This window comes from Larimichthys crocea, chromosome VII, assembly GCF_000972845.2.
Source record: "Larimichthys crocea isolate SSNF chromosome VII, L_crocea_2.0, whole genome shotgun sequence".
NCBI lineage: Eukaryota > Metazoa > Chordata > Actinopteri > Sciaenidae > Larimichthys > Larimichthys crocea.
The window spans coordinates 3,330,288-3,346,885 of record NC_040017.1 but is presented as its reverse complement, the minus strand read 5'-3'; the positions used below and the strand labels follow the sequence as shown (position 1 = coordinate 3,346,885).

General features: G+C 49.7%; 1 long non-coding RNA gene across 1 annotated transcript in view; it reads right to left on the bottom strand.

The window, feature by feature from the left end:
- Window positions 1–16,598, bottom strand: part of LOC113745991 (uncharacterized) — a 25,035-nt gene that overhangs the window by 1,887 nt on the left and 6,550 nt on the right. The window contains exons 2-4 of the long non-coding RNA XR_003462543.1: window positions 15,950–15,995; window positions 14,479–14,543; window positions 13,957–13,991 (exon numbers count right to left, since the gene is read on the bottom strand). This is a non-coding gene — a long non-coding RNA (uncharacterized LOC113745991). The remainder of the gene's footprint in view (window positions 1–13,956; window positions 13,992–14,478; window positions 14,544–15,949; window positions 15,996–16,598) is intronic.

The window sequence follows — 16,598 nt, the reverse complement described above, 5'->3', positions numbered from 1 at the left end:
ACAGAAACGCCACGTGTACATTTTATAGGACGTCAAGGAAGTAGGCCTTCGCTTTGACTTTGACCTCTGGCTTGTTAGCCGCTCGGCTCAGACGTCTTCGGGCAGCGTGTTGTCTCTCAGAGGACCCCAGCGTCCCAGAATCCCCTGCCTGCCGCCATCGTGTGAGACGCAAACACAGGTGGGAGTTATTTCATCCTCAGATCCCTCATCCGGCAAGTAATCTTAACCTCCGTCTCTTCCAGGCCGGTGAGGACGGAGTCATCGCTGACAAAAGACCTCGCCGCTACCGGAGACAAAGCATCCTGGGACATAGAGAGCCGGACCTGATGATCTACCAGCCGCACTACTGTAAGCGAGCTGGAGGTGTCAATGTCCACTGATGAAGATCACCATCAGAACATTACTGACCTCCATCAAGAACAGGAGCTCCATCAGAACATGACTGACCTCCATCAGAACATGACTGACCTCCATCAGAAACATGACTGACCTCCATCAAACCTCACTGACCCTCCATCAGAACATGACTGACCTCCATCAGATATGACTGACCTCATCAGAAAATGAACTGACCTCCATAGAAACTCACTGACCTCCTCAGAACAGGACTGACTCGTCCATCAGAACCACTCACTGAATCCATCAGACATGACTGACCTCCATCAGAAGACTGATTCCATCAGAACATGCCTGACCTCCATCAGAACTCACTGACTTCCATCAAACTGACTGACCTCCATCAGAACAGACTGACCTCCCATCAGAACTCACGACCTCCATCAAAACATGACTGAACTCCACGATCATGACTGACCGCCATCAGAACATGACTGACCTCCATCAGATCATGACTGACACTCCATCAAATCAGGGGTATCTCCACAGAACATGACTGACCTCCATAGTCATACTGGCCTCCATCAGAATCCATACTGAACCTCCATCGAACAGACTGACCTCCAGAAGAACAGACGACATCCATCAGAACATGACTGACTCCATCAGAAGCCCCCCCTCATGACCTCCATCAGACATGAGTGATCCTCATCAGATCATGACTGGACCGCCATCAGACCTCACGACCTCCATCAGAACATGACGGACCTCCTCAGGAACCTCACTGACCCTCCATCAGATCAGAACTGACCTCCATCAGAACATGAGTGATCTCCATCAGAATCATGAACGGACCTCCATCAAACATGACTGCCGCCATCAAACATCATGACCTCCATCAGAAACTGACTGACCTCCATCAGATCACACTGACCGCCATCATATCCATGACGGACCTCCATCAGAACATGAATGACCTCCATCGATCATGACTGACCTCCATCAAACATGACGACCTCCATCGAACCTCACTTGACCTCTCCACTTGGCTTTTTGTCTTTAAGGTTGTTAGAGTCTCCTTTAAGATTCAGACCTGTTTTCTTTTTCCTCCTTCAGAGGGCCGTGTCTCCGGCTGCCATCTCTCCTCCGCCCTCCCCCAGAGTAAGCCTTCCGCGCCACACATCTCATCGCTCATCACAGATGATCTCAAAGATTTGTCTGACCTCGATGTGCCTGTTTCCAAGGGAGTCAAGGGTGGGCGGGAGACCGGTCCTCCTGGAGGTTCCTCCCTCCCTGGTTCTAGCATCCATACCAGCAGAACACACAGCACACACACACCATCCAACGCCAAACACCCAAAACACCCAGCCACATTCCTCCGGTAACAAAGAACACCATGCAGCACGCTTCCACAGACCCGGTAAAGGCCCTTCTGTCTTCTTATCTTCCTCCCGTCAACGTCCTCTTCACTCTCTTCTCCTCTGCCATTATTTCCATGATTATGATGATGATGAACTTGTCCGCTCCTGTTCAGGCGAGCACCCGCCATTTTCACTCTTTCTTTCTTTCTTTTAAAAGCTCCAACATTTTGAGAAGCCTCCGATCTACAAACAAGGTGTGTTTCACGTTTAAGAGCTACCGACGACAACCACGCTGAAGCTAACTGTTAGCATCATCTGAAGACAGCTGACTTACTGTGTGTGTGTGTGTGTGTGTGTGTGTGTGTGTGTGTGTGGTGTCCAAATTCGTCCTCTCAGCTCCTCAGGAAACACAATCGAGGATCTGATCATCGAGTCTGAAAGTTTTCCAGCAGCTCATGCCTCCGGACCCGAACCAGCCCTCCAAGATAGAGAACCGACTACTGGCCCTGCCTGCCGCCCCCCGTCGCTGGCTTGATTGTTACAACCTTTGTCTCCTTGTCTCTTGTCTGCTCCATCTCCTCCTGTTGTCCCTCCTCCCTCTTGATCCACTGTCTCTTGCTCCTTGTCTCCCTCGGTAAGAGAAGAAGTGGAGGAAGGATCAGGGGGATAATATGAGGGAATGCGAGCTTGATTAGAGCTGTGGCTGTCTTCCGCCTGCTGCAGAACCAAGAACTCTCAACAAGTCTAGCTGATCCAGATCCTGGTACAGTTGATCCTGGTCCGGTAATCCGTCCAGGTGTTGTGAAATTTGTCTTTTGATTACCGAATGTGATCCATATCCTGTGTCTCTGCGTCCTTCCTCGTCCGATCCAGTCCAACCTGGGGAAAATCATCATACGGAGGGCTGCAGTCCCTGCCGGTCAATTATGAAGACCCTGTCTCAGCCGGACCGGAGCCACACGGTACATATACCTCCTCCTGACTGACTGACCATCCCTCCATCAGAACCTCACGGCCTCCTCTATAGAACCGACTGACCTCCCGCCAGTCTTTCTTTTCTCTCAGGGTCCAAAAACGCCTTGAAGTCTTTTTTATTTCCTTCCCAGATCTTCTAGACCGGCCTGAGCAGGGTGAGTGCGGAGCTGAAAGGCAAACGTCCAATCACACAGCATAGTTTAGTGACGAAGATGATGATTATGATGATGATGGATGATGATGATGATGACTGTTTATGATGATTCTGATGGGGCTGTCTGTATGATGATTGTGATGCTGATGATGCTGCTGATCTGGTGCGGCGTCTGCTGGTGCTTCTGGTGATGCTGCTGCTGGTGCTCATGCTGATGCTGCTGCTGCTGGTGATCTGCTGGTGCTGATGATGATCTGCTGGGCTGCATGCTCTAGTGGTTGCTGGGCTGTTTCCCTGGTGCTGCTGCTCTGCTGCTGCGATGGTGCTGCCTATGCGCTGCTTCTGCTGGTGCTGCTGCTCGTGCTCTGCTGCGTTCGGCTGTGAGGTGCTGTGCTCTGCTGCGTTGCTAGGTGCTGCTGGTGCGTGGCTGCTTCTGCTGCGCTGCTGCTGGTGCTGCCCGCTCTGCTGCTGCTCTTGCTTGCATGCTTTGTGCTAGACCGCTGCTAGCTGTAGCTGCTGCTGGTGTGCTGCTGCTGCTGCTGGTGGCTCTGCTGATGCTGCTTCTGCTTGGTGCTGGCTGCCTAGTGGTGCTTCTTCTTCAGCTGGTGCTGCTGCCTGCTGGTCTGCTGCTCTGATGCCTGCTCGCTGCTGCTGCTGCGCTGCTGGTGCTGCTGCGCTTCTGCTGGTGCTTCTTGATGTGCTGCATGCTGCTGGTGCCTGGCTGCTAGACCTGCTGCGAACTGCGTGGTGCTGCTGCTGCTGGTGCTGCGCTGGTGCTGCTGCTGCTTGCGCTGGTGCTTCTTGGTTCTGACTGCTGGTAGCTGCCTGCTTTTCTTGTGCTGCTGCTGCCTGCTGGTGTGCTAGGTGGCTGGCTTACTGGTGCTTCTGCCTGCTTCGCTGCTTGCTGCTTCTGCTGCTTCTTCTGCTGTTGATGGGTGCGCCTAGCTCGTGCGGGTGCTGCTGCGGCTGGTGCTGCTGAGCATGCCGGCTGCTGCTGGGTGCTGCTAGCTGCTGGGTGATGCCTGCTTCTACTGGTGCTGCTCTGGTTCTGCTGCTGCTGCTGCTCGTGCTGCTGCTGGTGCTGCTGCTGCTGGGTGCTCTGCTGCTGCAGCTGCCTGATTGTGCCTCGCTCTGCTGTGCTGCGTGCTGGTGCTGGTGATGCCTGCATGCTGCCTGCTCTGCTGCATGCGGCAGGCTGGTGCTGACTGCTGCTGCCTGGCGTGAATGATGCGGTGCTGCTGAATGCTGATATGGTGATGCTGACCTGGGTGATGCTGATGCTGCTTAGTGCTGCTGCTGGCTGCTGCTGTGGGGCATGCTGATCTGATGGTGCTGCTGCTGCATGGTGCTGCTGATGATGCTGTGCTGCTGGTGACTTGGTGCTGCTGATGCTGCTAGCTGATGGTGCATGGCTGATGCTGGTGACATGCGCTGCTGACTGCTGCTGGCTGGTGCTGCTGCTGCTGGGATGCTGTGATGATGGTGCTGAGTGCTGGTTATGCTGCCGCTGACGGCGGTGCTGCTGAATGGTGCTGCTGATGATGGTGCTGCATGCCTATCTGCTCGATGCGGTCTTCGCTGCGAGTGGTGCTGACTCCTGAGTGCTGCTCCCATGACTGCTGCTGCGGATGCACACTGCTGATGCTTCAGGTGCTGCCTTGCTTGTGATGCTAGCATGCTGCTGCTGTTGGCTCTGCTGAGGCATGCTGCTGCTGGTGGCTGCTGCTGACTGATGCATGGTGCTGGATGCTGCGGGTGCTGCTGCTGCTGCTGGGTGCTAGCGCTGGTGTTGCTGCTCTGCTGCTGGTGCTCTGCTGGTGCGGCTGCTGCTGTGCTGCTGCTGCTGCTGCGGCTGGCTGCTGCTGCTGCTGCGCTGCGGGGGCTGCTGGCTGCTGCTGCTGCCTGGTGGCTGCTATCTCTTACTCCTCCCACCCCCCACCGGCGGCGGCGGCCAACGAGCGCTCTCTCTCCCCCTCCTCCATCCATACCCTCCCGGCCTCCCTCCATCCCTCCTCCTCCTCATCTCCCCTCCGCCGCCTCCTCCCCCTCCTCCTCTCCCCCTCCTCTCCCCCTCTCCCCTCCTCCGCCCCCCTCCTCCTCCCCCCCCTCCTCAATCCTCCCCCGCCTCCCCTCCCCCTCCTGCCTCCTCATCACTCCCCCTCCTCCTCCTCCCCTCCTCCTCCCCCGCAATCCTCTCCCTCCTCCCCTCACTCCTCCCCCTCCTCTCATCCTCCTCCTCCTCCCCCCTCCTCCCCCCCTCCTCTCCCCTCCTCATCCTCACGTCCCCCTCCTCTCCTCCTCCTCTCCTCCCCCTCCTCCTCCTCACCCTCATCCGCCCCCTCCTCACTCCTCCTCCTCCCCCCCCTCCTCACCCTCCTCCTCATACTCCCCCTCCTCCTCCTCCCCCTCTCTCCTCCTCCTCCTCCTCCCCCCTCCTCCTCCCCAGGCCTCATCCTCCTCCCTCCTCACCCCCCCCTCCTCTCCTCATCATCCCCTCCCCCTCCTCCTCCTCCCCCTCCTCCTCTCTCCTCACCCTCCTCATCCTCCGCCTCCTCACTACCCTCCTCTCCTCCCACCTCTCCGCCCCCTCATCCTCCTCATACCGCACCCTCCTCCTCCCCCCCCCTCCGCCTCCTCCCCCTCTCCTCCTCCGCCGCCCTCCTCTCTCATACCTCCCCTGCCCCCATCCTCATCCCCCGCATCCTCTCCGCCCCCGCCTCCTCCCTCCTCCTCCTCCCCTCCTCGCTACCTCCCCTCCTCCTCCCCCTCATCCTCCTCTTCTCCCCCTCCCTCTCCCCCTCCTCCTCCTCCTCCCCCATCCTCCCTCCCCCTCCTACCTCACTACCTCATCGTCCCGCCCCCTCCCCATCCTCCTCCCCTCATCCGCCTCCTCCCCATCCCCACACTCCTCCTCCCTCCATCTCATCCTCATCCTCCTCCTCATCATCCCCATCCTCCTCACCTCCCCCTCCTCCCCTCCTCCCCTTCCCCCTCCTCCCTCCCCCCTCCTCCTCCTCCTCAGCCCCTCCTCCTCCTCTCCCCCCCTCACTCCGCCCTCATCCTCCTCCCCCTCCTCCTCCTCCTCCGCCTCCATCCGTCCTCCCCCTCCTCCTCCTCCTCTCCTCCTCACACCTCCTCCTCATCATCAGCACCATCATCCTCATATCAGCATCCGCATCCTCTCCTCCTCAGCATCACCATCATCCGCACCCCACATCATCATCAGCACCACCATCCTCATCACCATCATCCTCATCATCACTCATCATACCATCCATCATCCTCATACCCCCATCATCATCCCATCATCCTCTTCATCCCCTCAACATCCACCATCATCATCATCATCATCATCCCCTCTCATCATCATCATCCCATCTCCCCATCATCAACCATCACCATCATCATCATCATCAATCACCACACCATCATCATACATATCATCCCCCTCATCACCCCTCATCATATCATCTGCAATCATCACCATCATCACATCATCATCTCATCAACCTCACATCCACCATCACCATCATCACGATCCATCATCCTCATCAGCATCCACCACTCATCATCACCAGATCATCATCGCATCATCATCACCATCATCAGCATCACCATCACATACGGCGATGCAGCCACCATCATCATCATCATCATCATCATCACCATCTCATCTCGGCATCCGACCATCATCATCATCACAACCATCATCAATCATCATCTCCTCATCATCATAATCATCATCTTCGTCACTAAACTCTGCTGTGATTGGACGTTGGCCTTTCAGTAGCACTCACCCTGCTCCGGCCCGGTCTTGAAGATGGCTGGGAATAAACAGACTTTCAAGGCGTGTGACCCTGGCAGATAAAGACAAGATGGGGAGGTTCAGTCCGGGTGTCTAATAGAGGAGGTCCTGAGGTTCTGATGGAGGAGGTTCAGTCCAATGTTCTGATGGAGAGGTATTATTACGGGGCTGCCCCGGTCTCGCAGAGACGCGTCTTCCTCCTCATTGTACCTGCAGACGGCAGCTCCCATTCAGATGATTTTCCCCAGGTTTTGGACTGGAATCTGACGAGGAGCATAGACACATGATCTGGATCCATTCGGTACTCAACAGACCCACTTTCACTACACCTGGATCAGGAATTACTTGACAGGAACCACCTGTACCGAGGATCGGGATCAGCTATACCTTGTTGTTTCTTGTTTCTCTTCCGGCAGCAGGCGGAGTCCCCACAGCTCTTCATCAGCTCCTCCTCCTCATGCGTCATCCCCGGACCTCCTCCACTCCTGTCGACAGAAGGAGACAGGAAGAACAGAGACAGGGTGATCAAGAGGGAGGAGACAACAGGAGGCGAAGCAGACAAGGAGACAAGGAGACAAAGGTCGTACCAATCACAGCCAGCGACGGGGGCAGGGCCAGTAGGCGGCTCTATCGTGGAGGCGGTTCGGGTCCGGAGGCTGAGCTGCTGAAACTTTGAAGAACTCATGAGCAGATACTCGAGGGGTTTTCCCCTGAGGAGCTGGAGGACGACATGGCGGGACACACACACACACACACACACCACACACACACACCACACAGTAAGCTTGATCTTCAGATGAATGCTAACAGTAGCTCATCGTGGTTGTCCCAGTCGTAGCTTAACGTAACACACTTGTGTGTAGATCCGAGGCTTCTTATAAATGTGGAGCCATTTTCTAAAAGAAAGAAAAGAAAGAGTTAAACTGGAGGGTGTCGTCCAGAAAAGGACTGGACAAGTTCATCACACATCATCATGGACCATAATGGCAAGAGGAGAAGAGAGTGAAGGAGGACGTTTGAGGGAGGAAAACAAGGCTAAGAAGGACAGGGGGCAGGGCCTTACCGGGTGGGGCTGTTGGTAATGTTGCTGCATGGTTGGCTCTTGTACCGGAGGAAGTGTGCTCGGGGTGTTGGGGTTTGGCGGGTGGAGTGTGTGTGTGCTGGTGTCTGGCTGGTTCTGGATGCTTAGAAGTTAGACAGGGGAGGAAGGCCCCAGGAGTAACGCTTCTCCAGCCATTCCTTGATCCCTCTGGAACAACAGAAGCACATAGAGGTCACAAATCTTTGGAGGCTATATCTGTGATGAGAGATTGATTGATGTGTGGAGGGAAGGGCTACTCTGGGGGGGCGGCGGAGAGATGGAGCGAGGAGGAAAGGACCCTGAGGTGAAGGAACAAGAAACAGGTCGGAATCTAAAGAGACCTTTACAACCTTAAAGACAAAAAAAGCCACGGGAGGGGTCAGATGGTCTAGTGAGGTCAGTTCTGTTCATGTGATAAGGTCATTGATCTGATGGAGGTCGTCATGATCTGATGGAGGTCGCATGTTCGTGGACGTCAGATGAGGAGGGCAGTGCTGATCTGAGTGAGGTTCATCCATTTGCTATGCAGTGTCAGTGAGGTTCTGATGAGGTGCAGTCATGTTCTGCATGAGGCCAGTCTGATCTGAATGTAGATCACTCATGTTCTGATGGAGGTCGGATCATGATCTGATGGGATTCAGTGAGGTTCTATGGAGGTTCAGTCATGTCTGATGGAGGTCAGTGGGTCTGATGGAGGGTCAGTCTCTGATCTGATGGAGATCTCATGTTCTGATGGAGGCAGTGAGTTCTGATGGAGGTCAGTCATGTTTGTGATGGAGGTCCGTTCATGTCTGAATGGAGGTCAGTCATGTTCGATGGAGGTCAGGCATGATATGATGGAGGCCAGTCATGATCTGATGGAGGTCCTAGTATTGCTGATTGAGATCCTTCATGAGCTGATGGAGTCAGCGTCAGGAGTCGCATCTGATGGAGGTCAGTCATGAATCTGATGGAGGTCTAGTCATGATCTGGATGGAGTCAAGATGTTCTGATGGAGGTCCATGCAGGTTCTGATGGGGTCCAGTCATGTTCTGATGTGGGTCAGTCAGGTTTCTGGTGGAGGGGTCCAGTGCGAGTTTGTGGCAGGTCGTCATTTCTGTTAATGGAGGTCAGTCATGGTTCGGATCGTAGTAGTGAGGAGGTCAGTGAGGTTCTGATGGAGGTCAGTCATGTTCTGATGGAAGGTCAGTGAGTTCTGATGGAGGTCAGTCATGTTTCGATGGAGGTCAGTCATGGATCTGGGAGGTCAGTCATGTCTTCTGATGAGGTCAGTGAGGTTCTGCTGGTCAGTCGTCATGTTCTGATGGGGTCAGTCATGTTTGTGATGAGTCAGTTAGGTTCTGATGGAGGTCTGTCAGTTCTGTTGGAGGTTCATCATGTTCTGATGGAGATCTTCATCAGGGGCCTTGAACTCACCTCCAGCTCGCTGTAGCATTAGTGGCGGCTGGTAGATCACAGGTGCGGCCTCTCTTGTCAGAGATGGCTTGTGTCCCAACTCTCGGGAGCGCGCGAGGTCTTGTAGCCGATGACTCCGTCTCCACCCGGGCTGGAAGCAACGGAGGTTACAGATTCGGCCAGGATGAAGGATCTGACGGATAAATAACCTTCACCTGGTTTGTGTTCACCACGATGGCGGCAGTCGGGGATCCTGGGACGCTGGGTCCTCTGATAGACACCCACGCTTCTCCCGGGACGTCTGAGCCCCTGCTGCAATCTAGACAGAGCGAGGTCAGAGGAGGTCTAATCGTAAGACGACTTCCTGACTCGCCTAAAATGTTACACGGTGCGTTTACTGCCCAAACCGGACATATCATCACGGTTATGAAGAGCAGGTTGACTCATGAACTCTTCGGTTCTGTGCTGTCGACGGTCGTGAAACTGTGTTTTGACCGATGCCGCTTCTGTTGATCCTGACCCGAGTGACATGCGGGGAACACCATGGTTGTTTCAACTACATGATGGACCAACAGCAGTTATTACAAGATGTTTCAGATTATTATTATTATTATATATTAGTCATTATTAAGCAGTGGTAGTATATTATATTATATTATTATTATTATATTACATAATTATTTTATTATATATATATATACTAATACTTTGTTTCATACCTCTCTACGCTCTCTGTTGTGTGGTGCTGCCCCCCTGTGGAGAGAGAGGAGAGCGTCCTGATGTTTCCCTAAAGTGATTAACTGACAAATGGTGTGTGTGTGTGTGTGTGGGTGTGTGTGTTTGGTTGTGTGTGTGATGTGTGGTGTGTTGTGTGTGGTTGTAAACCGTTTCAAAACTTGGTTTTTCTGGTTGCTAGGAACTCCTGACCACACATGAACACACAATTAACACACCGGACCCCCCACACATGAACACACCTGAACACCACCTGCACAACCTAACACACAATGAACACACATGAACCACACTGAAACAGGAACACATGAACACACTGAAACACGACACACTGAACACACCTGAACACACCTGAACAACATGTATGAACACACATGAACCACACATGAACACACATGACCAACACAATGGGACACACACTGAACACACCTGAACACACATAAAACTGAACACATAACACATGAACACCACATGAACACACCTGAACCCACATGAACACACATGAACACACATGAACACACGAACGCTCGAAACACAGAACACACATGACAACACTACATGAACCAAGACACATGAAACACACATGAACCACATGACACACCTGAAACACATGAACACACATTGGACACACTATGAACACACCTGAACACACCTGACACCAACATGGAACACACATGAAACAGTTCAGATTAAAAGGACAGTGTGGAACAGTGGTTTACCTTGGGCATCATCCTGGCCTGCTGATGGTCAGTTCCTGAGCGAGGCAGACATTAGTTACAGTAATTGGTAACATATATCTTTGTTACAGCTGAATGAACAGAGGTGGCTCAGTCATTGAAGTCAGCTGGCAACACAGAGAAGGTCAGGACGGGTTTATCCTGCTTAGCACATAAGGACTGGAGCAGGGGAAAGTGCTATGCTGGCTTCAGACTTCAGGTGTACACGTGTTTATTGGGAATTCTCAGGACAGAGACGCTCACAGTGTCCAATCAAAGACCACCGCTCGGCTCGATTTTCCATCTGCCTCCCAGTTTATTGCTGCATGGACCCCCTGTGCTGAGATCAGTCTGAAATTCTGTCGTTCATGTCACAGGGCTTATTGTCTGATGAGGCTGACGGGACACAGACAGGATTGATTCCAGAGTGCCACAGCTTGTCCCGCACACCAGTGGAGTCTGGGTACGGGAGGTAGCCCTGCTGCCGCGCTCACAATGACGTCCTGCACCAGTGTTTGAATACCTCAGGGAGAAAAAAGGGATCAATGACTGGATCTGTCTGTGTTCAGGACGGGCCACCGGTATCAGAAGGGAAACACCACCAGCACAAGTTTATTCTGCTCACATATATTTGTATAGAACATTTCCATTCATTTTACAAACACAAACTGCACACCAGATAAAGCATAATAAAAACGACTTTGACTTTTCGTTTTGCTATTTAAAGGCTGGATTTAAGATTGATCCTACACCGTAATCGGTAGTAATCTAGTAATCTGAGTAATCTGATACATAAAGTAATGACAATCGGTCATAGAGAACACATGTGAACATCAGCAAAACGTTACAATGACAATCAACAAAAAAAGACATAAAAAGCAAAAAATGAAACTGTGTGTGGTGTGTGTTGTGTGTGTGAGTGTGTTTATTGTCAAACAAAATTTTAAATAAGTCGTGTTGATGACATGAATCGTGGTTGCTGACTTGTCAGTTGTGTTGTTTTTCAATTTTGTCTGGTCGTCGCCTCCCTGTAGGATCTGTGCTGGTTCTGGCTGGTCAGTAATAATTCATGAGTTAAAATGCGGCTGATTGGTTCGTCGTGTCACACACTGGTTAGTGGTTGGTGAGGCTTGTGGGAAATAAAACGGCTGAAAGACAGACGCCGAGCTGGGCTGACCTGCGCTGGACTAGGCAGTGTATCAGCTGTCTGTGGGGACCTGGATGATGATTGGCTTGTTTTTTTGATCAGAAGTAATGTAATGTGGAACAAATACTTCGGGAGGAGTCCCCTTCATCGTGGTTTTTCGGCAGCCGTTGGCTGTGGAGACAGACTCCGTCTGTCTCTGGACAAGATCACTTACACCTGACGCTCCTGGATATAAACTGATCAAACCTCCAGAGTCAGGTTGTGCCAGTCTGTCGCACGGGCAGATAAAAGACTTGCTAATGGCAGAGGAAGAACATCTGACATCGGTATGTAAATACTATTAAATGTAGTTTATATTTATTTCATGTTTTATTTTATTGAAGTGTTTAGAACAAGGTCAACACACGCCTTGACTCATCCCATTTTCACAGGTACTGAACATCCCTCCAACCACCCGCTTGGTTTCTCATCCTTCCCCTGCCTCGTCCCTCCATCCCTCTCCGTCAGCCCTTCATCCCTTCATACTTCATCCATATCCCCTTCTTCTCTCCTACAGGTCATCTCGGTGCATCCTTGCAGTAACTGTCTGAACTTGAATCTATGTTGGCGTGCCACTCGACTTGCAGGACTTTTACTTGACAACACTAAATTGTAGTTTATCTACTTGTTAATTAAGTTTGTTGTTTCCTTAGATGTAATAACGGTGTGTTTTTATTATGACGTTTCATTCATCAGTTATAACAGACCTGCTTAAAAGAATAAAAACATATTAATCATAATTTAAAATAAACTGACAAAAAAAAGGTCGTGTATCGATGTGATGAGAGGAGATGTGATGTTCATCTTAAAAATAAAAAAAAGGTGACTCACTCTGCACGCTGGAGTTTTCTCGCACGGCTCAGATTCTTCAAGTCCTCTGCAGAGAGAAGGTTTCAGAGAGTGGACAGCACCAGCATTCGCGCTCCATACTGTCATACTGACAATCCGGAGCATCACAGAACGTAAACCAAGAAACTAAAACCAGGGACTGATGATTCCAGGCGACTTCAGGCAGTGGTAACTTCGTTAAGTCGAGTACAAGGTGAAGTAATCAAGTAATCAGTATCAGTAATCTGCATTTGATGATGGCTTCAATGAAAAGTTCTTCTTACAGCAAAGTAAATTTGTAGATATTTCAACAGTCCTGATGGATCGGGACCTCACCTGACTCACTGGTCTGAGTGGTAGACTCAACCAGGTGAGTTTCAGGTGAGTAATCCAAAACAGACAGCACATCTATGTTCACATTCAGGTTTGTTGTTCAGGAAGTGGATGCTGTGTGATAAGCAACAATGTGTGATCGGAAGAGGAAATTCGCCCCAAATCACGACATTTATCACGGTTATGAAGAGCAGGTGACTCATGAACTCTTCGGTTCTGTTGCTGGTCGACAGCGTGAACTGTGTTTTGGACCGAGCCGCTTCTGTTGATCCTGACCCGAGTGGACATGCTGGACATGTTTGTTTTCAACATACATGATGGAACACAGCAGTTATTACAAGATGTTCAGATTTATTATTATTATTATTATTAATATTATTATATTACAGTGTAGTATTTATATTATATTATATTAATATATTATATTATATGATAATTATATTATATTATGCTTAATACTTTTTATACACCTTTCCTCTTCCTGTGTGTGTGTGCTGCCCCCTGCGGGAGAGAGAGAGAGCGTCACTGATGTTCCCTAAAGTGATATAACTGAATAATATGTGGTGTGTGTGTGTGTGTGTGTGTTGTGTGTGTGTGGTGTGGTGTGTGTGTGTGTGGGGTGTGTGTGGTGTGTGTAAACCGTTTCAACAACTTGTTTTTCTGGTTGCTAAGGAACCCTGAACACACCATGAACACACATTAACCACACCCTGGACAACACACTGAACACATGAACACACCACACACTGAACACTGAACACCATGAACACACAGGAACAACACATGGAACACACCTGAACACACATGAACACACATGACACACCTGAACCACACATGAACACACCTGAACACACATGAACACACATGAACACACCTGAACACACCTGAACACATGAACACACCTGAACACATATGAACACACATAAACACACATGAACACATGAACACACATGAACACACCTGAACACACATGAACACACATGAACACACATGAACACACATGAACACACCTGAACAGTTCAGATTAAAGGACAAGTGGAACAGTGTTTACCTTGGGCATCATCCTGGCTGCTGATTGGTCAGTTCCTGAGAGAGGCAGACATTATGTTACAGTGTAAATATATTATGTTACAGCTGAATGACACAGAGGTGGCTCAGTCATGAGAGTCAGCTGGAAACACAGAGAAAGGTCCAGGACGTGTTTATCCTAGCTTAGCACAAAGACTGGAAGCAGGGGGAAAGTGCTAGCCTGGCTTCAGACTTCAGGTGTACACGTGTTGTTATTGGACATGTCTCAGGACAGAGACGCTCACAGTGTCAAATCAAAGACACAGCTCGGCTCGATGTTTCCATCTGCTCCCAGTGTTTATGCTGCATGGACCCTCTGTGCTGAGATCAGTCTGAAATGATGCGTTCATGTCACAGCGGCTCATTGTCTGATGAGGCTGACGGACACAGACGGATTATTCCAGAGTGCACAGCTTTGTCCCGCACACCAGTGGAAGTCTGGGTAACGGGAGGTCAGCCCTGCTGCACGCGCTCACAATGACGTCCTGCACCAGTGTTTGAATACCTCAGGGAGAAAAAGGGATCATGACTGGATCTGTCTGTGTTCAGGACGGGCCACCGGATCAGAACCTGAAACACCAAACAGCACAAGTTATTCTGCATACACATATATGTTGTATAGAACATTTCATTCATTTTACAAACACAAACTGCACACAAGAATAATCATAATAATAAACACGTTTGACTTTTCTTTTGCTTATTTAAAGCTGGAGTTTAAGATCTGACCTACACAGAGTAATCTGAGTAATCTGAGTAATCTGAGTACACAAAGTAATGACAAACTGATCATAGAGAACACATGTAGAACATCAGCAACACGTTACAATGACAATAACAATAAAAACCATATAAAAGCAAAAATATGAACTGTGTGTGTGTGTGAGTGTGTGTGTGTGTGTGTGTGAGTGTGTTTATTGTAAACAAATTTTAAATAAAGTCGTGTTGATGACATGAATCGTGAGTTGGCTGACGTCAGTTGTTCAGATTTCTGTCTGTGTCGTCGTCCTGTATCGATCTGTGCTGGTGTCTGGTGTCAGTGAATAATTCATCAGTTAATATGCGGCTGATGGTTCGTCGTGGTCACACCGACTGTTAGTGTTTGGTGAGAGCTTGGTGAAATAAAAGGCTGAAAGACAGACGCCGAGCTGGATGATGATTGGCTGCTGGGACCTGGATGATGATTGGCTGTTTTTGATCAGAAGTAATGTAATGGGAACAAATACTCGAGTACCCTTCATCGTGGTTTTTAGGCAGCAGTTGGCTGTGGAGAAGACTCCGTCTGTCTCTGGACAGAGATCACTTACACTGACGGCTCCTGGTGATCAATAACCTGATCAATAACCTCCAGAGTCAGGTGTCAGTCTGTCCACAGGCAGATAAAGACATTGCTAATGGCAGAGGAGAACAATCTGACATCATGGTATTTTAATACTATTTAAAATGTACTTTATTTATTTTATGTTTTATTTATTGAAGTTTTAGAACAAGGTCCACGCCTTGAACTCATCCCATTTCACAGGTACTGAAACATCCCTCCACCCAACCACGCTGTTCTCTCCTCCCTCTGCCCTCATCCCTTCATCCGTCATCCCTTCATCCTCCATCCCTTCATCCCTTCATCCCTTCATCCCTTCATCCCTTCATCCCTTCATACTTCATCCCTTCTTCTCTCCTACAGGTCATCTCGGTGCATCCTTGCAGTAAACCTGTCTGAACTTGAATCTATGTTGGCGTGCTCGACTTGCAGGACTTTTACTTGACAACAACTAAATTGTAGTTGATCTACTTTTAATTAGTTTCTAATAGATGTAATAACTGTGTTTTATTATGACGTTTCATTCATCAGTTATAACAGACCTGCTTAAAGAATAAAACATATTAATCATAATTATACTGACAAAAAAAGGTGTATCGATGTGATGCAGAGAGATGTGGATGCTCATCTTAAAAAATAAAAAAAAAGGTGGACTCACATCTGCACGCTGGAGTTTCTCTGCACGGCTCAGATTCTTCAAGTCTCTGCAGAGAGAGAAGGTTTCAGAGAGTGGACAGTCAGCACTCGCTCTCCATACTGTCAGTCTGATCAATCCAGGAGCATCACAGACGTAAACCAAGAAACTAAAACCAGGACTGATGATTCCAGGCTACGTCAGTCAGTGGTTAAACATTCGTTAAAGTCAGTACAGTGACAGTAATCAGTAATCAGTAATCAGTAATCAGTAATCAGTAATCAGTAATCAGTAATCTGCATTTGATGATGGCTTCATGAAAAGTTCTTCTTACAGCAAAGTAAATTTGTAGATATTTCAACAGTGCTGATGGATCTGGACCTCACCTGAGTGTAGACTCAGACCAGGTGAGTTCAGGTGAGGTCCAGATTCAAACACAGACATCACATCTATTTTCACATTCATGTTTTATTTTCAGGAAGTGGATGCTGTTGCTAAGCAACAATGTGTGATCTGAAGATGAAATCTGCTCAAAAAAAAATTAAACAGCAATCAGGTGATAACACAGGAAGTGATGTAAGCAAGTGGAGCTGGACAAACTGACACCTCAGAGACTACGTCCAGGTTTTAGACAGTCTGCGGGGACGTCACAGAGACTACGTCCAGGTTTTAG